General features: G+C 41.6%; 1 long non-coding RNA gene across 1 annotated transcript; it reads right to left on the minus strand.

Moving 5' to 3' along the window:
• Positions 1-19609: 19609 nt before the first annotated feature.
• LOC135967859 (uncharacterized) lies at positions 19610-21096 on the minus strand. Its single transcript, XR_010582174.1, has 2 exons — positions 20900-21096; positions 19610-19892 (listed from the first exon to the last, which is right to left on the minus strand). It is a non-coding gene; the product is annotated as an uncharacterized lncRNA (long non-coding RNA).
• Between the last annotated feature and the right edge of the window lie 752 nt (positions 21097-21848).

The following is a 21848-nucleotide window of genomic DNA, read 5'->3' on the forward strand; positions in this document are numbered from 1 at the left end:
TTCAAATGTTACTTCTGAAAAAAAGCTTTAAGTGTTACACTCATCTTCATTCTCAAAGCTGGAAGTAAATTCATGAATTTCTAGACTCCCACATCATTTACCAATTTCTTTTTTCCTATGGAACTTAGCACTCTTTTATAACTACCATTTATTGAGCCAGGCAACAGGAGTTTACAGATAGTGTGCCACTGAATCTTAGAAACAACCCTATGGGGCCAGGTGTGGTGGCTCACGTCTGTAATCCCAGCACTTTGGGAGGCCGAGGTAGGTGGATCACGAGGTCAGGAGTTCAAGACCAACCTGGCCAACGTGGTGAAACCCTGTCTCTACTAAAAATACAAAAGTTAGCCTAGCATGGTGGCGCACACCTGTAATCCCAGCTACTCGGGAGGCTGAGACAGGAGAATTGCTTGAACCCGGGAGGCAGAAGGTTGCAGTGAGCCAAGGTTGTACCACTGCACTCCAGCCTGGGTGACAGAGCAAGACTCCATCTCAAAACAAACAAACAAACAAACAAAACACAACCCTATGGGTTAGGTATTCCCCACACCATTTTAATATGTCTTAAAATAATTTATTTCAACAAACATGTACAGAGAACCTACTATGTTTCATCAAATCTGTATACCTGAGGGCCATAAAAATGCCCTCAAGAAGAGTCAAGGACATTTATGGAGAATGCAGTAGAGACCATTTTTTCGTTGAAAGTGGTTAGGTTTTCTTACTGTGAAAAAAAATTGTAGTAAGATAATTGACTCTGTAATCAGTGACCAGAGCATGAAGCCCTTTCCACACATTTTCTGTTCCGTGAGGATATAGGCCAGAGGCTGTGGGCCTCTTGGAAGGAAAGCTTTGCTGAGCTGATGCAGGTTTTTGAGTGGCTGCACATGGGAACTCATTCATTTCTTCCATTTATAAAAATGCTTATAATATTGATGTACTGCTAGTCTGACTGATGACTTAGGGAAATCAACAAAAGGAAGCTCTCTTCACTCCTCCCACGCTAAGCCCTCCAACCTGCACACAGACACTAAGCAGCCACCATATTTTCTCCTTCAAAAGCATTTTTTCCCTTTTTTTAATTGAAAGTTTTGCTTGGAATCTAAAATTTAAATCTATGCTTCCACCTAGAAGAGCTCATCTGGACTGTCAAATTTATCCATTCAATGCTAAACTTCCCACAACAGAAGCATCACGGCACATTGAGAAAATAGCAAGGGAAATAACACTGAAAAACCTTTCTTTGTTCTGGTCACTTCCAGAATAGACCAAGAGCAGCCAGTGTTGTTTAGAAGCACCTATTGGCTGGATTGAGAAGCTATTAATTTAATCCAGGTGTTACATTGGCTAGAAGTTCTTTCTTTAAAATATCCCCATATCCCTGATGATCAATAATGGCCAGAATTTTCAGTTAGTTTTAAGTTCCTCAGTCTTTAGAGTTAGGATTTAAAAAATCTTTCAGCAAGAAAGTCAGTTTTAAGATATGTATCAGTCATGGAAGTAAAACTAAATGGGTTTCTCCATCTCCTCTCTGGGCCCATTGCCAGAATTAGCCATTTTATTAAAGGACTCTTTTCACAATGCTGCTGGTTGACTTTTTCTTTTTTCAGGGATACAAGTGTCATGTTATAGAAGGGTGGAGGCCAAGATCCTGGATTCAGACTACCCATGTTCAAATCCTGGCTTTGCCTCTGAGTAGCTGTGTGGCTTCAAGCATGTCACTTAACTTCTCCAGGCCTCAGCCTTTCTTCTCTAAACAAAAGTACTTATTATGTCTACTCTCTCACTCTCTTTCTGATTTTCAGTGTGTGTGCACGAGTGTTTGTTACCTTCTGCATGCATAAGTTACCTGGAAAAAAACCTAGAACCCAAGGAGAAATGAAAAACTTGAAAACATAAAATATAGGTTTTGGTAATAGCTCTTTCCTTCAGCAACCATGACCTTGTGCCCATCTTTCTGTGCCTTGGTTTACCCTTTTGGAAAATGGAGAATGGTTGCTAAGTCAGGAGAGCTCTTCCTTATAGTCTCTTCTTCTTCAGAAATATCATAACAAGTTCCTATCTGTAAGTGGAGTACAAATAAAATTTTAGGGATTGTCGCTGGGCCTAAATATTAAATACAAGAATAATCTTAGAGTCAGGAAAAAAAATTAATTCCATGTTTGAAAGACTTCTCTAAAACTCAAATTTGTATTCATTTAGTAATAAACCAAGTTTCCAATATATGTATATTTATCAAAAACTATTTTAATTACCAATTTATCACGATGTATCAAATTAAAATTGCATATTATATTACAAGTGAAAGACAAAAAAGCTATTAAAATAAGGCTTTGTCAGCCTGTACAGGACTATAAGGATAAAGGCATAATTTCTTGACATTTTTTATGTATACAAAGTAGTTCAGAGACCTTACCATCATTTTGGACCTCTCAAGGTTAGGGAACCCCAAGTTGAGAGCCATTTGCTTATAAAACCCTGAGTCAGTGCTGAGAAAGCAATAATGGCCTGCCCACAATTGTGTAAGTAATAATGATATTACTAATCATTTACAAGAGCCCACTAGGGACTTCGGAAATAACCTCAAAGCAATTAACTAATGACCTACCTTTGATTATATCTCCGGCTTTGAAAGCAAAAGGTTAGAGTTCATATGCCAAACTGATGTGGAGGGAGTGACAGAGCACGGTGGCCAGTTCTCTTCCTGAATACATCACATAACTCCTACCTGCTTAATCTCCCTTCCGAGTGCACTTCCAGAAGATGGTAATCTTTATAGCCTTTTAACATTTTTATAACATCTCTTTTCATTCTAATTAAAACTATTGCTCGGTGCAGAAAACTTGGAAACTACAGAAAGACACGAGGCTAAAAAATGTTACCCATAATCCCATCATGCTCCCCAAAATTACTCTTAACTTTTTTGTGTTTGCCTGTCTAATATTTTCTCATAGAAATCTATATTTTACTAAAAAAGCAGCAAAATATTAACATGATTGTTTCACCTGCATTTTAATCACAACACATGTTGAGCATGTTTTCATAACAATAGCTATTTTATGTGGTTGTACAATCTTCTATTTAACTAATTCCCCTTCTGTTGGACATTTAGGCAGTTCTAAGTGTTTCACTCTGTAAATAATACAGAGATTCCGTTATTTCATTTGCTTATTGACACCCCTTAGTACATCTCTTTTCACAGAAAAAACAGTTCCTTCCTACTAACATATTTACATTGATAGAATAAAATTTTACACAAGGAATCAATATCAATGACAAACACCTGGTTTGATTTTTTAGATATTTCCCCCTAGAACTATTATTTCAATTTTCATTCTGTTTGGAAAGATATTTGAAAGTACCATTCACAACTCAAAAGTTACTGATTTTAATAATATTTACATAGTATTGTGTGTAATAATATATACATCTGATCATATTTTCACTTGCATTTCTTTGATTTTTAATCAGGTTGAATATTTTTCACATGGCAATTGGTGATTTTATATCTATCTCTTATTGAATCGCAATATATGCCCTTTGAATATTTTTCTACCAAGATATTGACGTTTTTCCGTTTGATTTTTTTGATTGTTTTCTTTATTGGCATATTATTGTATTGTCACATTATTGTAGCTATCTCTACAAGTTGGCAGATACAAAGCTAGCTCATCTTTTATAAAGATTGTCTTAAAAAGTGTTTTATGTACATATACAAAATGGACACTTTTACATGAATTGAATCATATCATACATGATGTGATTTATAATACTGTCTATTTTTTCTTCTCTCCACTTGTCAGGTTCACCCACATCTTCACTGACACACCCACAATAACCCATGTTAATGATCTAGTATTTATTTTTCTTATTTTTCTCAATGTTCACAATTATATTTCAAAATATACCGATAAAAGATATACATGAACAGGGTTTTGTCATTTATGATTTCATATAAATGATAGTATATGAAACATTTTCTGCATCTTCTTTTACTCTCTCAAGGATACCTCATAAAAATCCTGCCAAGGTAATTGGTATAATTCTAATTCATTCTTTTTAATAGCCACATAAGGTTCCCTGGGGTGAATGGACCACAATCTATTCAGCCATTCCCCTATTACTGGCATTCACTTTGTTTCTAAATTTTTGCAACTACAAATGGAGGCTGCAATAAACATGTTTGAGGAGATGTGCTTACTTATGAGTGTTTTTATTTTGATAGGATCGATTCACAGGAAGAGTACTGCTGAGTCAAAGAGTATGTTCAATTTATTTTTATTTTAATGGATGCTGCCAGATTGCTTCCTAAAACGGCTATAACAATTCATAGTTCCACTGGCAATGTATAAGGAATTTCCTATATCTGCATTAGCAATATGTATTATAGCTCTTTTCAATTTTTATAAGTCTAAAGAGTGGAAACATACGGTCAACCGTTCATGAGCTCAAATGACATACGATTTTATTGAACATTTGAATTTCTTCTCTGAATCCATTTATTTCTTGGTACTTTTTAAAATTTTTCCATGTCAACTTGTATATTTTCTGTATACTATAGAGTTTAATACTTTGTCAGCTGTATTGCAAGTAACTTTGTTCCAGAGTTCACCCATGAATATATACTTTCCTTATGGAAGTGTTTTTTAAGTTCTCTGTGGCAAAGGCCCAGTACTGGACAATATTTCCAATCTATAGCAAATCATTGTTTTGTAAAATACAAAATCACACACTTGGATGTCATAGCAATATCAAATATCTATAAAAGTCCATAAATGCTTATTCTCAGTTTCTGTACTTGCCTAGGAATGGGTTGGTAGCACATGGCAGACTGGACAGCTCTACAAATTTACAAACAGGTCTAAGTGACACTAGTTTGGATACTTTTTTTAAAATCAAAACTTTCACTTTTACATAGTCAAACATATTTCCTTCTATAGTTTCTAGACTTTGTCTCTTCAAAAAATCATTTAAGATCTGTTTCTAGGAATTATATTGCTAAGATGGTTCTATGTAAATCTCAAATACATGTAGATTGTTTTTCTAATTGTATCCTATCTTTTCACCTTTTTTTGTCTGGATTTTTTACCCACATGGGATGAAGTCCAGTGCTATTTTCTTTCAGAAGTGCTGCCGTGCTACCTTGGTCGTTGCGGAAGATATTGTGATCTGGCTCATTCAGCTGCCACTCCCTTCTAGTTTGCCTTCTTATACAGTCTGAGGCTAAAGGCAAACATCCAGCATTCTTAGATCCAGTTGTACTATTGTTACATATGAGATGAGGATGCCAGCAAACAGGCACACCCAAGCAAGTCTTACAGCAGAGAGGTCAATATGATAAGTAGTTGTACAAAAAAATGTTTATTCTCTTAGAAAGCACAGTGAAATTGTCTGGGCACGGTGGCTCACACCTGTAATCCCGGCACTTTGGGAGGCCAAGGCAGGTGGATCACCTGAGGTTAGGAGTTCAAGACCAGCCTGACCAACATGGTAAAACCTTATCTCTACAAAAATACAAAAAAATTTGCCAGGCATGATGGCGGGTGCCTGTAATCCCAGCTATTCGGGAGGCTTAGGCAGGAGAATCACTTGAATCCAGGAGGCAGAGGTTGCAGTGAGCCAAGATCATGCCATTGCACTCCAGTCTGGGTGACAGAGTGAGACTCCGAAAAAGAACAAAGAAAAGAAAGAAAAGAAAGAGAGAAAGAAAAAGAAAGAAAGAAAGAAAGAAAGAAAGAAAGAAAGAAAGGAAGGAAGGAAGGAAGGAAGGAAGGAAGGAAGGAAGGAAGGAAGGAAGGAAGGAAGGAAGGAAGGAAGGAAGGAGAGAAAGAAAGAAAGAAAGAAAGAAAGAAAGAAAGAAAGAAAGAAAGAAAGAAAGAAAGAAAGAAAGAGAAAAGAAAAGAAAGAAAGAAAAAGAAAGAAAGAAAGAAAGAAAGAAAGAAAGAAAGAAAGAAAGAAAGAAAGAAAGAAAGATTTTGAACCAGGGACGGTGGCTCACGCCTGTAATCTTAGCACTTTGGGAGGCCGAAGTGGGTGGATCACGAGATCAGGAGTTCGAGACCAGCCTGGCCAACATGGTGAAACCCCATCTCTACTAAAAATACAAAAATTACCTGGGCATGGTGGTGGGTGCCTGTAATCCCAGCTACTCAGGAGGCTGAGGCAGGAGAATCATTTGAACCTGGGAGGCAGAGGTTGCAGTGAGCCAAGATTGCGCCACTGTACTCCAGCCGGGGTGACAGGGCAAGACTCTGTCTCAAAAAAGAAAAAAAAAAAAAAAAGAAAAGAAAAAAGAAAGAAAGAAATATTTTGTTCTGTTGGGGTGGCTGTGAGGGGATTTCTCAAGTTCTTATATCATAAATCCCAAGCAATAAGAGTAGCAGCAATGCTACTTCCGTTTGAAATGTCTCATGTATGGTGAACCCTCTTCTTGGCTGCATAACGTCCAAGCATGGTTCTTTCATCTAGAAAGCTACCTAACCCACCTAGTAGATCCCCTTCATTTGAATTAGCTAGAGTAAATTCTGTTGTCTGCAACAAAAAGCCTTGATCAAATCATATATTAAATGATCTCATATACTGAGACACTTTACTATAGTCATTCTTTTGTTTCTGTGATGCATTTTGAATGGATTCCATATCATTAAGTTCATACCAATCATACTTTGCTCTTACCACGTCCTGAGATGTTTATCTTATTTTCTCTTCTTAGGAATTTATACTTTCATTTGGACTTTAAGATAATTATATCACCTTAAGTAAACAAACAGAAAGAGAAACAGAAACAAGAAACACAAACCCCAGCTGAGTAAAAGTAAGAAACTTCCCTAAATCCAAGCTACAATATATGAAGGCAAAGACTGAAGGAAGAAATGGAAAGTGACTCAAAAGCTGAGGATAGTCAAACCAAGGCACTCACGGAGTAGCATATTCATCACCAACTTGAGGACCTTGGAAAACTAACAAATTAATGGCACTAGGTCCAGCCAAAGATTGTGGGGCAGTGCTATATAAAAGCATATAAAAGAAATAAACTCCTAAATGTCCACCCCCCCCCCACATCCCAACAGAGTTAGGCAACCACCCTTCTTGTTCCTCTGTAAGAATGGGAGGTATATTCTCTGACGAAAATGTCCTACAGAACCTTCTATGTCACCAGACATAGAAGCGGATAGAGATGAGGTCTAGGGCAGGAGTCAGCCATCTTTTCCTGTGACGATCCAGAGAGCAAATATTTTAGGTCTTATGAGCGATCTGGTCTCTGCTGTAACTACTCAGTTCTGAAATTGTATCACCAAAGCAGCCATAGACAACACTTAAACAAATGGGTGTTGTTGTGTATCAAAAAACCTTTATAAAAAAGATGGTGGGCTGGATTTGGCCACTTGTTCATAATTTATAGACACCTGCTTTAGGGCGGTACCAGGAGTTTTAAGAAAAAAGTCTACATGCTGAACAGGGAAACTCTCAGCCGTCTTTCTCTGATCACTTCCTCTGTTAGGTTTATTGACCACAACCCACTTTCTACTAGCCTTCATCCTCCCCTTTCCCTTGCCAAAAAACTAAATTAGTAAATGGGAATATTATTCTCTCAGTCCCTTTTCCAATGGTTCCTCTAATTTTTCCAAACTCTTACTGAAAATTGATCTATTCAAACTTCCTACTTCTTGAGTACAATTTGGTGAATTATGTTTTGTTAAGAAATAATCCCTTTTTCTAGGATTTTAGATGTATTGCCATAGGAGTTGGATGTAGGGTTTTTACGAACATTTTAATTTTTTCTGTATCTGTGAAAATATCTCCTTTCTTATTTTCAATTTTATATATTTTTACTCTCATTCTTTCTTTTTAAGTAGTCAAACTCACAAGAAGTTGACTTATATTATTGATCTTTTCAAGGATCCAGCATTTGAATTTGTTTATTCTTCCTATGATTTGTTTCCATTTCAATAAATACTTGTTAAACAAATAAATGGCAGTCATCAGCAAATAGCTTGTTGTTACAGATCACCTGAGAGAAAATGTGTTGAGTGAGAAAGAAGGAGCCCTCTTAAGAACACCAGTATCTGAGGGTTGGGCAGAAAGAAAACAGTAACAACAAAAAAAGGAAATTGAGAAGAAACAATCTGATCTGATTAAGTTGGAGAAAAACCAAAAAAGCACAGTGTCACAGATACCAAGATAAAAGTGTTTCAATAAGGAGAACCTTATCAACGGTGTCAAATGCTGCCCAGAGGAGATTTCTTGCCTAAGGACTTAGAAGTGTTCCTTAACATGAGCTATAAGTAGGATGACCCTTACAAGGGCAGTTTTATGGAGTGAGAGGAGTAAAAGTCAGATTTCAATGAGTAGAAGTACAAGAAAACAGTGAGAAAGTAAAGATAACAATTGCAGATAACTCTCAAAACAGATCTTTGGGGACAGTAAGACATGCAATAGAGAGAAACTTTTATGAAGATTTGAAAATCTCAAGCATGTTTAAATATGGACAGACAAAAGCCAGTCAAGGGTTGGGTGGAAGATACAGAGGATTAAATGTCACGCAGAGCACAGATGCAGGTATTAGACACACATCTGAGAAGGATGCCCCCTCCCTTACGACAACAAGGCAGGAGGATAAGATATCTGTGGGCCAGCGTGGGTGAGCATGTTTTTATAGACATAGCTGGAAGTATAAAAAAACTATAGGATTTGAAATCACTACAGTAAGTTTTGGAAGAAAAAGATAACTTGGGAATGGAGAAGAATGACCTGTCAGCACTGAGAGCCTTGTTAAGCTTGAAGACCCCACAGTTATGAAAACACCAAGCCTAGGAGTGAGGGTAAACAGAGGCTGGATCCAGGCTTGCCTGTTGGCGTGACAGTCCCGGGTGATAACTAGTGATACTTGGGAGATTCTCACAGCTCCTCTGGCTCTGCCCACTCTGCACCAAAGCAGCCACAACTCAAAAGCTTTCTCTTCTACCTTTTCTACAGAAGGAAAAGAAATAAGCCTCTACTGCAATTATTGGAATAAATTCCCTTTCTGTCTCTCAGAGCCAACTTTTAAATTGTGGGCTTGAAGAGTGAAGAATACTAAGACCTCCTTCCTTGTACTGAGATGGGATTGTTGCCTTGACCCCCTTCATGGGCAGAAACTGGAGTGGCTCCTTTCGCTCAGTCGGCCTCTGGCCACTCCCCGCAAGAGGGAGCAGGCAAGCAAGCAAGTCCAGGAACTGGAGGGAATGAAGGCTGGAACCAGCCAGTCGCTCCTCTCTGGTGGGAGCAGGCTCTGTGCTGCCCTGCAGTGTCCAAGTCCCTGTCCTCCCGGCACCTGGGTTCTTGTCCAGTGTCCAGAAAAAATCAGGTCACGCAAATGGAGTGAAGGGTAGTGTATGTGGAGGATTTTATTGGGTGATGACTGTCATCAGGATGGGAGTTGGAAAGGGGATGGTGCAGAAGAAGATGATCTTTCCCTAAGCCGCACCTCTGAAGTTAGCCATATCTATCTATAGTCTCAACACTCAGCCACTTCTATCCTTGACATTCAGCAGCTTGGATCCCCGACGCCCAGCCACTTGCATCCCCAGCCGCTTGCACTGACTACTTGCATCAGCCACTGTGTTGCTCTGCCAGCTGAAGTCTTTTTATGGGCACAGGATAGGGGCATGGCAGGCCAGAAAAGCAACATTTGGGCAAAGAAATGGGGTCAGTTGTTTGCACTTAGGGTCGTGGTTCTAGGCTTAAGGATGGGGTCCAATGGGGAGCCTGGAGCCCAGCCATTCTATATCATCCCCCTCTGAAGAGGCACATCTAATTGCCGTTAGAATATGGACAACGACCGGTCTTAGCTACTTCCTGCTGAAAGGGGACATTGTTTGGGGAAAATGGCAATCAGATTCCTTCCAGAGATTTACCTAAGGATCCCTGGCAAAAGGGAGCCATGGTCCGAGGCTCTGGCTGCCTGCCTTTTGGAGCCTTGATGGCCTCCAGGCGAGAGAAAAAACAAGCTTTACGAGGTTAAGTATGCATGGGTCAAACATGTGTACTATGCAAGGAAAGAATTTAGTGCCAAAGATTACAGAAATAAGAAGTGAAATATACTAACGACATTGTACCCCAAGCTGTCTCACCCTGGTGAAAAAAATTAAGTCTTGTATGGGAGCGGTTAAACTTTGAGAGAGAGAACTGTTCTTGCCACATCTGTAGTGGTTAACAGGTGAACGTTAGGAATTCTGGGGTTCATGGGCTTGCACTGTGGTCACTAAAGCTTCTGCCTCTTTCTTAGATCTAAAAGACCAAGGTGGCCACTTTCAGGAGATCCTCTAAAGTACCATCTAGACCCAGCATCTGTTTCTGAGTATAAACTGGAGATGATAAAGTTTGTTGGTCGCCCATTCCGAAAGGCAGGGAATTTGGGGTATTCCTCATTCCCTTCGTTCTTTCAGCAAAAACTTGGGGTGTGAGGGAGAAAGAAAGAGGGTGTTCCCCTCTTTTCTTTTCTATCTTTATCTCCGAGTCCCAGTGACCTTGGCAGGTGCCACCCATGGGTGCCAAAGCGGCTTGCACCCACGAAGCAGGGGGGCCTAGGGGGTGGGAGTACCCACTCTTATCCACATATGCCCTATCTCCCCTGCTGTCAGCAACCTTTGAGTTCCCTGAGCCTCACCTATGCCATGGAGCATGGCCTCCGTCCATGAAGCAGGGTTTTCCTTGGCAGGAATTGATCCCGCCCATTTACATTGCGCCTGTTACCTGGCTTTGGATCCCTCAGATCTCATTTTCCTTTCCAGGACCTCAACCTGAAGCTTGGAATCAAGTTTGAGATTAAACAACGGTATTTGAAGGGCCGCAGAGATTCACTTAGATTAAGTCCCACGGGCGTTGGCAAATGTACAGCTACCAACCACCAAGGGTTGCGCCTCTGTCGTTTTCCTATCGTAAGCAGAGTGCTGAGGTGGCAAGAGAACCCTCTGCCTTAGAAAAACAGAAAAACAACTTAAAGGGCAGAAGGGCCGTGGGGTGCGGTTGAAGGAAGAGCCTCTGCTCTGTGGAAATGGGTTCCTTTCATCCCTTCCCCACTTCAGATCAGCTAGACCTCCATAAAGGGAAACAGAGCCAATATTCCTTTTACCCGGTGGAAAGAGAGAGGTGGCGGGGTCTTGAAAAAAAAAAAAAAAAAGGCAGATCCGACAGGTCCGCATGTTAACTAACCGTCTGCTGCATCCCGGACGGGCCTCCAGATGAGATGTGATTGTTCCCTCGGCCTCCTTGGCGGGCGGAAACTGGGGTGGCTCCTTTCAGTCAGGCGGCCGCTAGCCACGCCCCACGAGAGGAAGCGCGAGAGCCAGAGACTGCGGGAACTGGAGGTAACAAACGCTGAATCTGGCCAGTCGCTCCTCGCTGGCGGGAGCAGGCGCTGTGTGGCCCGCAGCAGCGTTCGAGCCTCTGCCCTCTTGGCACCTGGGTTCTTGTCCGGCGTCTAAGAAAACTTAGGTCCCATGAACGTATTGAAGGGTAGGGTAGTGTATGTGGAGGATTTTATTGGATAATGGCTCTCAGTGGGATGGGAGTGGGAAAGGCTATGGTGTGGAAAGAAGATGATCCTTCCCCGGAGCCACACCATCTGAAGTTAGCCGCTTCTATCCTGAGTCCCCAACACTCGGCCACTGGTATCCCCAGTGTTCAGCAGCTTGTATCCCTAATGCTCAGCCGCTCGCATCCCCAATCATTTGCATCATCCGTTTGTGTTGCTCTGCCTGCTGAAGTCTCTTTTGTGGGCACAGGATGGGGGCGTGGCAGACCAAAAAGCAACATGTGGGTGGAAAAACAGGATCAGGTGTTTTCACTTAGGGCCGCCATTCCAGGTTTAAGGGTGGGGCTTCGCCAGGAGCCCAGCCATTCTGTATCACTACTTTGGAGTGGCAACACTGGGATAGGCAGCCTCTGATAAAACTATCCCTGACCTGAAAAAGCTAGAGATAAGAAGGACATGAAGTGAGATGGGTCTTTTGCCACATGAGCCAGGTCTTATTTTTCTTTCTCGCTATAGAAACTGTTCATCTCGGCTTTATTTTCTGTGAGTTATTATTCAATTTTATAAAAGAAATACAAATATGTATGTATGTTTATATGTGTGTGCATGTTTACATATATATATGTATTCTGTGCAAACATCCTGTAGTCAAATAGTTACATGCATAGGAAAAAGACTCAATGGATATATGAAATATGATAGTAGAAAGTGAAAACTTTTCTTCTTCATACTTGAGCCGTGAACATGTACTCATTTGTAATGAGAAGAAAATCAATAAAATGTATTTTTAAAGTCAACACATTTGAACAAATATTTTTCTAGTGGCCACGTTCAAAAATAAAACCATATTCTGGTCTCATTCCTTTGCATTCAGGAAGCACTTTTCAAATATATCTTCCATGTTCCTGATTTGATTTTCATAGAATAATTCTGCTTTGAATGAATTTTTAAATTCATTAGAGCTTGTTTACTTACCTGAAATTCTTTCCTCATCTAATTTCTTTATAATTTCTGCTTTATCTCAATCCGTTCTCTTCTCAGCTCAAATTTCTTATCATTCATCTTTCCTGTCATTTATCCATGTTTCCTTGAGCCCTGAGAGTGCAAGGCACATGCTGGTGAATAGTTTCTTCTGTTTATTGCGATAGTATTTTAAAAACAGTATTTCCTTCTATTTTTTTCTTTATGCTATAGCATTACTTCATAGGCTCCCTACTGGTTTGCATTTAATTTCCTCATCTTTAAATGATAGGAGATACATCAAGAACTATTTATTCCAAGATAAGGCATTCTGCACACTGTCTGCTTGCAAGCTGTTAAACGCAGGGTCTGGGATCTGAGCCTCCAATTTTGAACCAGTTCAATGATTCCCAGCATTCTGGGAAGAGTGGGCCAGACCAGAGGAAGTTCCCATCGGCTGGGAGGTGTTTTGGTTTTCAGTGAAGCCTGTACGCTGGGGGCCAGACAGTATAGCTTGACTTCCTTTTAATTTCTTTGGAAAGAAGTCCTAACCCGATGATGAGAAGACCCTCCATTGCCACCATGCTCAAGAGCTTCTGGTAACAACCCTTGACCCCCTAACCTCCAGCTAAAATTTCTTCTGACCTCCTCTGGTTATTTTCCAGCGCCACCCCCTGCAACTTCAGAGAAGAAACTGACTCTAAACAGAGGTTGATCCCCAGTCACTGCTCTGGTGGAACTGAAAGGTCTCCATGTGGAAGCCCCTGACCACCACCACCCAATTCAGGTGAGGAGCCTGAGACCTTCCCCCCTTTTTTTTTTTCCTCTTTCTGAATCCTATTCCTTTTTTCCTTTTTCTGAGTTCTTTATTTTTATTTTTATTTTTTTTTTCCTTTTTCAGCCACTGCTGAGCCCTTAGTATGGTGTTGATGCCTGTGCCCTGGACCTCCCACACAGCTGCTCGTAGATCTTTCCTTCCTCTTGTTCTGAGGTGTCACCCTTGCATCCCTCCTACTCAGTAGCTGCTACAATCCTCATCACAGTTGTCCTGGAGCTCAGTCTGCAGAGACACTTCTAAGAGAGGTGTTTGCCCACCTTACATCCTGTCTCCAACTCCACTCCTTGCCTCCAGCTGAGGGGTGCTCATGGAGTTTAAAATCCCTGATTTCTGTCATGTATCAAGCCCTGTTGACCTTTTTTTTCACATAAACCCATCAATATTTTATCTAGAAGAAACCACTGTACATTTCTAATATGTCATTCATATTCTCCTAGCTGTAATAAGAATGCAGATATGGTGCCTAAGTTTGAGGCAGAAGAATAGGATCTGGAGGCAGGGAATCTAAGACCAATTTCCTAGAACTAAATTGACTGACTTCCTAGAACTAAATTGAAAGGAAAATCCCAAATTTTCACACTTAAGTAACAAAAGGACCAGATGCCACTCACTTTGTAACCCCGCCACCCCTTCTGCACGGCAGATGGAAATATTAAAGTACCTCTGATTGGTTGCTTTCCACAACCAATCAGATGTTTGCATAGGAGTGTAACTTTGTAACTTCATGTTAGCCTCTGATGGTTGCTTTCTGCAACCAATCAGACTGATTGAGGGCTACCACTTCATTTGCATGGGGCGGACACCAGTGGCCAATGGGAAACCTCTAGGGGGCATTTCAACCCCAGAAGATTCTGTAACTGGGGCTCTTGAGCCACTGCTTGGGCCTGCTCCCACCTTGTAGAATGTACTTTCATTTTCAATAAATCTCTGCTTTTGTTGCTTATTCCTTCCTTGTTTTGCTGTGCATTTTGTCCAATTCTTTGTTGAAAAGGCAAAGAAACAACAACTTGCAGTCAAGACCCTTTACCGGTAACATATTTTGGAGAGCCAACCAGGAAATAAGCCCAAAGTTTGGAATTTATTTTTCTCCTTTCCCCTTTTCTTCTCTGCTGCATACAGGGCAATCTTTCTTTTTCTCTCCCTCTTTTCCTTTCCAACTCAGGATGCTTGATGGACAGCACCTAAGCACAGAGGCAACTGCGAGTTGCTGGCCAGGGCCACTCTCTGTTGAAACAGAAAAGTTTCCATGTGGAAGTCCCCGACCACCACCCAATTCAGGTGGGGGACCTGAGTTCTTTCCCTTTTTTTTTTTTTTCCTTTTTCTGAAGTCTATTCCTTTTTCCCTTTTTCTGAGTTCATTGTTTTTTTCCTTTTTCAGTGTTTCAACAGCTATTTCCTAGTAGCTCCCTGGTAAGTGAGGGCAACTGGCCGGGGCCGCTATCCGGTGCTGTCTGAAGGCCAAGGAGTGAACAAGGATGACTTCCCTGCCCAAAAAATGAACAGACTATTTTCTACCCTTTCTGGTTATAGTCCCTGGTCCTTATGTGTGATGCAGCTGGCAGTGGCAGCTTGTCCAGGGCGAACTCACACATGTTTCAGGCAACCTGAACCTTCTTTTCTTATCCTAAATTCTTCCCTTCCTCTACTTGACTGGCAAAGGACAAAAAACCCACCTACCTCTGCAAAAAAGGTCGTACAACTAGTTGTTTAAAGCGAGAGATGTTTAGGACAAGTCAGAAGGTCCAGGCATGTTGTAGGTGGTGCATGTGAGTCATGGGTTGGGGACAGTCATGAGAAAAGGCATTTATGCAGGAACTGATGAATGAGTTTATTGCTTCAATTTAGAGTTAAAGGGTTGCTTTAAGTGGGATAGAAAAGCCTTGAGGAAAGTTCATAGTACGTCATCAGTGGTGAAGGAAAACAATCCAAAGTGGTGCCAGCACCCATCGAAGGTCAGAGACATCTGATGGACTAAGTCAGGGTTAGGGCACCCTTGAGGACCCCAGTCAGGGCCCAGAATTTTTCCAGGGGGGATGACCCAGGTAAAATTTGGGTCACTTGATAAACCCTCCACTTTTCAAAGTCCTCTTCTCTTTTCCAGGCCACTATGGACAACTCTGAATCTATTCCACCTGATTCCTCGCTTGATGCATCCTCCGCCACTGGAAGCAATTTGACCCTGACAATCTAAAGAGAAAAAGTATATATATTTTTTCTGCAATACTATCTGGCCCCATTATGAACTGCCCAGCCAAGAACAATGGGCAGTCAACGGTAGCCTTCATTATGACACCATCCTGCAATTAGACCTATTTTGCAAGAGGCAGGGCAAATGGTCAGAAATCCCATATATACAGGCTTTCATGACCCTATACCAAAACCTAACAATCTGCAAAACTCCCAGAACCCACCCCCTAAAGGAAGGTTCTAAGGCAAAGCTAGATATTACAGATGACCCCATTTTACAAGGACCACCTGTCTCTCAGGGTGAACAACAACTGCCCCCATGTAGCCCCTTGCCAAGTGCTGCTGAGGCTAAACCCAGGAGCAAACACTGGGGACCCTACTAAGTTCCCCTCACACTTGGAGGGTAACATCTTATTCAACTCTCCCTCTATCTCTGCTACCCCTTGGGAAGTAGCAGGAACCAAGGGGCCCGTCCTGGTGCAGGCCCCCTTCTCTATAACTGATATACAACAATGTAAGGGAAAGCTATTCTGAGAATCCTAGGAAATGTCCAGATGGGTTCCAGACTTTGAACTGAGCCTTTGAACTCTCATGGAGAGATGTTCAATTCATTTTAGAACCTGTTGCATTCCCTCAGAAAAGGAACAAATCTTTGAGGCCACTCCCCCGCCTCCACCCAAGAAGTGGATGAATTATTCACTCTAAACTCTCAGGACAATCACTGGAGCCCAGATACAGTTCCCACTACTGATGCTAATTGGGACTATAGCACCCCCATGGGAATGAATGACCAGGCTAAATTTCTTGAGGCTCTCCTTGGAGGAATGAGAAAGGGAATAACTAAGCCAGTATATTATTATAAAGTAAGAGAGGTTACACAAAGCAAGAAGGAAAATCCAGCCATGTTTTATGGGAGGCTGGAGGAAGGCTTTAAGAAATATACTAATCTGGACCGGGCACAGTGGCTTACGCCTGTAATCTCAGCACTTTGGGAGGCTGAGGTGGACGGATCACGAGGTCAGGAGATCAAGAACATCCTGGCTAACACAGTGAAACTTCGTCTCTACTAAAAATACAAAAAATTAGCTGGGCGTGGTGGCGGGCACCTGTAGTCCCAGCTACTAGGGAGGCTGAGGAAGGAGAATGGTGTGAACCTGGGAGGTGGAGCTTGCAGTGAACCAAGATTGTGCCACTGCACTCCAGCCTGGGTGACAGTGAGACTCCATCAAAAAAAAAAAAAAAAAAGGAAGAAGAAAGAAAGAGAGAGAGAGAGAGAGAGAGAGAGAGAGAGAAAGAAAGAAAGAAAGAAAGAAAGAAAGAAAGAAAGAAAGAGAAAGAGAGAGAGAGAAAGAAAGAAAGAAAGAAGGAAGGAAAGAAAGAAAGAAACAAACAAACAAACAAATCCGGACCCTTCCTCTCCCGAAGGCAAAATATTCATGGCGTAGCATTTCATTAGTCAATCCACCCCAGTTATCAGACATAAGCTCCAAAAGCTACAGACGGGGCCACAAACTAATCAAAATCAACTTCTTAATACCACCTTTATGGTGGTATTATGACCCTGAGGAAGGAAAAAGGGAACAGAGTAAAGAAAAACAGCCAGCCAAAATTATGGCAGACACCATTGGTGATGCCCTGAATGCCCAAAAAGCATTTAAGGGAAACCCGAAGGACCATAAACCACCACCCTGTTCTGCAGGTTGGATGGAAAACTGGTTGCAGAAAGCAACGAATCAGACGTTTGTGTGGCAGTGTAACTTTGTAACCTCACTTCAGCCTCTGATTGGTTGCAGAAAGCAACCAATCACAATGATTGTAGGCCACCACTTCATTTGCATGGGGTAAACACCAAGTGGCCATAATGGGCTCTTAATACCAGCAAAGGCTTTTGATTCAAATGCAAGAAAAGTGGGCATTGGGCAAAGGAATGTACTAAGTTTCCACCAGGCTCCTGCCATCCATGGGAAGGCACCAGTCGTGACCCCTGGCACTGGAGAATTGACTGCTCCTGCTCCCACTGAGGGGCTCAGTCAGGCAAAACTCTAGCAGTGCAAAAGGAGGAATTAGATGAAGACTGAGAGGGCCCAGTGTCTTCCTCACTGCCCCTTTCCTGGAACACTGTAATTACTACTTAGGATCCCCAGGTAACTCTGGACATCAGGGGCACTCAAATTCAGTTTCTTTTCAATACAGGGGTGAATTACCCTGTCTTTACTGCTTATGAAGGAAAATTTTCCTCCTGGTCCATGGGTGTTATAGGATTGGAAGGAAAGCCACAAACAAGATTCTTTACCCCTCCTTTGATTTGTTAATTTGAGAAACAAATCTTCCACAGAAATTTCTAGTAGTACCAAGCTGCCCAGTCCCCCTGTTTGGAAGAGATACTATCGTTAAAAGCATCCAGCCTGTTGCCCAGGCTGGGGTGTGCAGTGGCGCGATCTCAGCTCACTGCAACCTCGGCCAGGTTCAAGCAATTCTCCTGTCTCAGCCTCCCGAGCCTTAGACTGATCCAGTTCTCCTCACTTTCTTGCTTGCCGTTCCAAGAATAACTGTAAAATGTGCTGGGAATGGAACATCCTGAAATATGGAGGGACTGGGCAGAGCAGCCTGAGCTCTGTTCCTGTTCAAAACCTGCCCCTAGAAACAAAATGTCCTTCAGTGCTTTAGCCCAGCATGTCATGTCCGTGGGGCAATACATGGGAACACAGGGAAGGGTGTTCTGGGGTCCCTCAGCTGCAGTGCTAGCGGGGCACACCCAGACAAGACTGTCCTCTCCAGGCAGCTTTCCTGAGGCTCATAGGATCGGCACATCATGAACACTAGGCTTCTGCTGTCCCTTGATGCCTATTAAGTAATAAATCCATTTCATGTGACTTGCGCGCATGGTATGTTCTATCTCACCAGACTCAGACAAGTTGGTAACCAGTGCAGTGAATTGGCTTCACAGTGATTCTGCTTCACAGTACCTTGTTCTTCTATCCTGAAAGAACTCTTGGGTGATATACGCACTGAGTACCCCTGGCTGTCGGAGTCATAAAGGCACCTTGCCACTCTCCCCTTTGTCCACTCCAGGCCACTTGCCACTGAGCAATGCACTGGCATCTCATCCCCTCAGCATCACATCTGCTCATGCAGCTGCTTTAGTCTTTCAGATTCAAAGCAACACAGACCCTCCGGGCTTCAAAGCAACTCTGTATTCCCAGCCCAACCATTTCTTATATTCGTGGCTAAATAATGCTATTGCACCACGAATGTCTTACTTTTCTTTAGTGAAAACATCTTTTGGATTTTATTGGCTTCTCCCTTTCTCCCTGCAACAGAGACATGAATCCAAGTTAGGCTGATGGATTGTAGTAGTGAGGAGCCATGGGCCAAGTGAAAGACTTTAGAATTAATTTACTCATTGTATTAATCAGGGTTTTCCAGAGGGACAGAGCCAATAGGATTTTTATAGATATATATGGAGGATATATATATATATATATAAAATGTAGTTATATATTTATATATATGTGTGTGTGTATATATATAGATACATATATTTCTTTTTTTTTTTTTTGAGATGGAGTCTCACACTTTAGCCCAGGCTGCAGTGCAGTGGTGTGATCTCAGCTCACTGCAACCTCCGCCTCCCAAGTCCGGGTTCAAGCAATTCTCCTGCCTCAGCTTCTCGAATAGCTGGGATTACAGGAACGCGCCACCATGCCCAGCTAAATTTTGTATTTTTTTTAGTGGAGCTGGGGTCTCACCATGTTGGCCAGGCTGGTCTTGATCTCCTGACCTCGTGACCCACCCACCTCGGACTCCCAAAGTGCTGGGATTATAGGCATGAGCCACAGCACTCGGCCATATATAAATTTTTATGTATGCATACATGGTACATATATATTATATGTAGCATATATATGAATTAGAAAAAACTCATGTATTAGTTTATTAGAAAATACTTACATCCTGACAGAGCCAAGAGTATTTTTTATATATATATAAATATATATGTAGGATATATATATAAATTTTTATATATACATATATGGAGCACATTTATACGCATATATGAAAATATGTATATGTGTACCATATATATGAGTTTCTTAGAAAAAAACTCATTTATTAGTTTATTATATGAGTTTATTAGAAAAAATCGGCTCACATTAATTACACCGCAAAGTCCGATGATGGGCCATCTGCAAGCTGGGAAAAGAGAGAAGCCGGTAGCAGCTTAGTCCAAGTCCTAAAGTCTCAAAATTAGGTAAGCTCATAGTGCATCCTTCAGTCTGAGGCCAAAGGCCAGAAAAACCCCAGGAGGCTGCTGGTGCAAGTCTCAGAATCCAAAGGCCAAAGAACCTGGAGTCTGATGTCCAAGAGCAGGAGGAGCAGAAGAGTTCGGCACTGCACAGGGAAAGAGAGAGAACAAACTCAGCAAGCTGCTTATGCCCCTTATTTCGCCTGCTTTGGTCTAGCCACGCTGGCAGCCTATTGATTGGTGCTCACCCACAGTGGGGGCGGGTCTTCCTCTCCCAGCCCACCAACTCAAGTGTCAATCTCCTCTGGCAAAGCACTCACAAACACACCCAGAAACTATGCTTCACCAGCCATCTAGGCATCCCTCAATCCAGTGAAGTTGACACCTAATATTAACCATCACATCACCTAATATTAACCATCACCCTCACTCATTAATTTATTTATTCGTTTATCCATTCAAAGGAAATATTTGTTGAATGCCCTTTATATGTCAAGCATTATGGTAGACCCTGAACGCATGGCATCTTTCCTCCCAGTGGGACCTTGGTTTTTATTTTTTTTTTAATTTTTAAAATATTATGTTCAGTTGGCAAATAATAATTATATGTATTTATAAAGTCCCATGGGATATTTTGATATATGCAACATTATGGAATAATTAAATCCAACTAATGAACATATTCGTTACCTCACACGCTTACCATTTTTTACTGTGTAGTATGAACATTTAAAATCTACTCTCTTAATAATTTTGAAATATACATTATGATTAACCATAGTCACCATGCTGTGCAACAGATCTCAAAATAATTGGGTCAAATTTGGGTACCCAACTCTCTGGGCCACCAATAAATTCTCTCCCACAAACTTTCTCAGTCCCTTATGCAAAATTATTCTAAGCGATAACACCAGAATAAACTCAGAACATTCTAGTTGTGCAAGGAGTCCCTTAGTCTGTCTTACAGCACCTTTTATTAGCATCTATGTGCCTTCAGAACAGGGATCATATCTTCATCAACCAACCATCCTCTAAGGGAGTATTTTTATAAACTATAATTTTTCAATATCATATGAGACCATCTTTCAAGACATGGTCTAGGACCAATTGAATTAGATCACTTAGGATTTTTTTAAATTCATGAAATACTTACATCCTGCATCAGAATCACTGAGGATGCTTGAAATGCAGATTCCTGGACCATATCTTGAACCTTCTAATGTTGAATCTGGAGAGTTCCACAGGACACTCTGCGAAGCATCCTAGGGCATTTTTAACATGCTCCTTGGTGATTCTGAGGCACATGAAAGTCAAGTAGGTTCTTCATATCTGCATCTGTTCACACATAGGAAATCTGCAAAACTTTATTTTAAATAAAGATTATGTCATTGCTTAAAAGAAAAACCTGACAATAATTGCTCTAAAACACACAACCCAAGGGTGCAGTGTGAGATGAGCTAAGAATTGAGATGAAATCATCAAATCGTTAGGAGAATAAAGCAAAATAAACATGGAGGTGAGCGGAAGTTAGGAAAGAGGTATCCATAGAAGTGCAGCCAAACCTAAGTCGGAGGAACCAAGTTTGTGTGGCCCTCTGGAGTCTTGATCTAAAGGCTTTAGCCAAGTAGCGAGCTCAGAGAATTTTGGAAGCCTCTACTGAGTGGTCCAGACAGAGCTGCAAAGACCATGTCAGGGAGCAGCTGGATCCCCTTTGAAAGACTGTAGCTTCTACCTCATTATTGTGTCTCTGCTGCCCTTCAAGGAACTGTGCCCATTTTTCGCCAAAGCCACGTCTGAGCTGAGAACAGGAGCATGAAGGCGAACAGGTAAGCCAGTGTCTCCCCTGCTCTTATCATTCTCATCTGTAAAGCAAAGGATTTGAGCCAGGTGTCTCTTCTATGTCTCTGTCAGGAGCAGCATTTGGAACCTGGGGAAAAGTGGTCAGCCCGCCAGTGGAACTTGAGCATCCATTGATCCCATCAACATAGGCTCAGATGCAAAGATACTTCTGCATTCACATAAATCAGAAAAATAAAAATTAACTGGTGAGCCTCCTAGGGAGAGAAGAGCGTCAAGGAAAAAGCAGTACTTGTGGTTCTTCT

The sequence above is a fragment of the Macaca fascicularis genome, chromosome 16, assembly GCF_037993035.2.
Source record: "Macaca fascicularis isolate 582-1 chromosome 16, T2T-MFA8v1.1".
NCBI classification, from domain to species: Eukaryota; Metazoa; Chordata; class Mammalia; order Primates; family Cercopithecidae; genus Macaca; species Macaca fascicularis.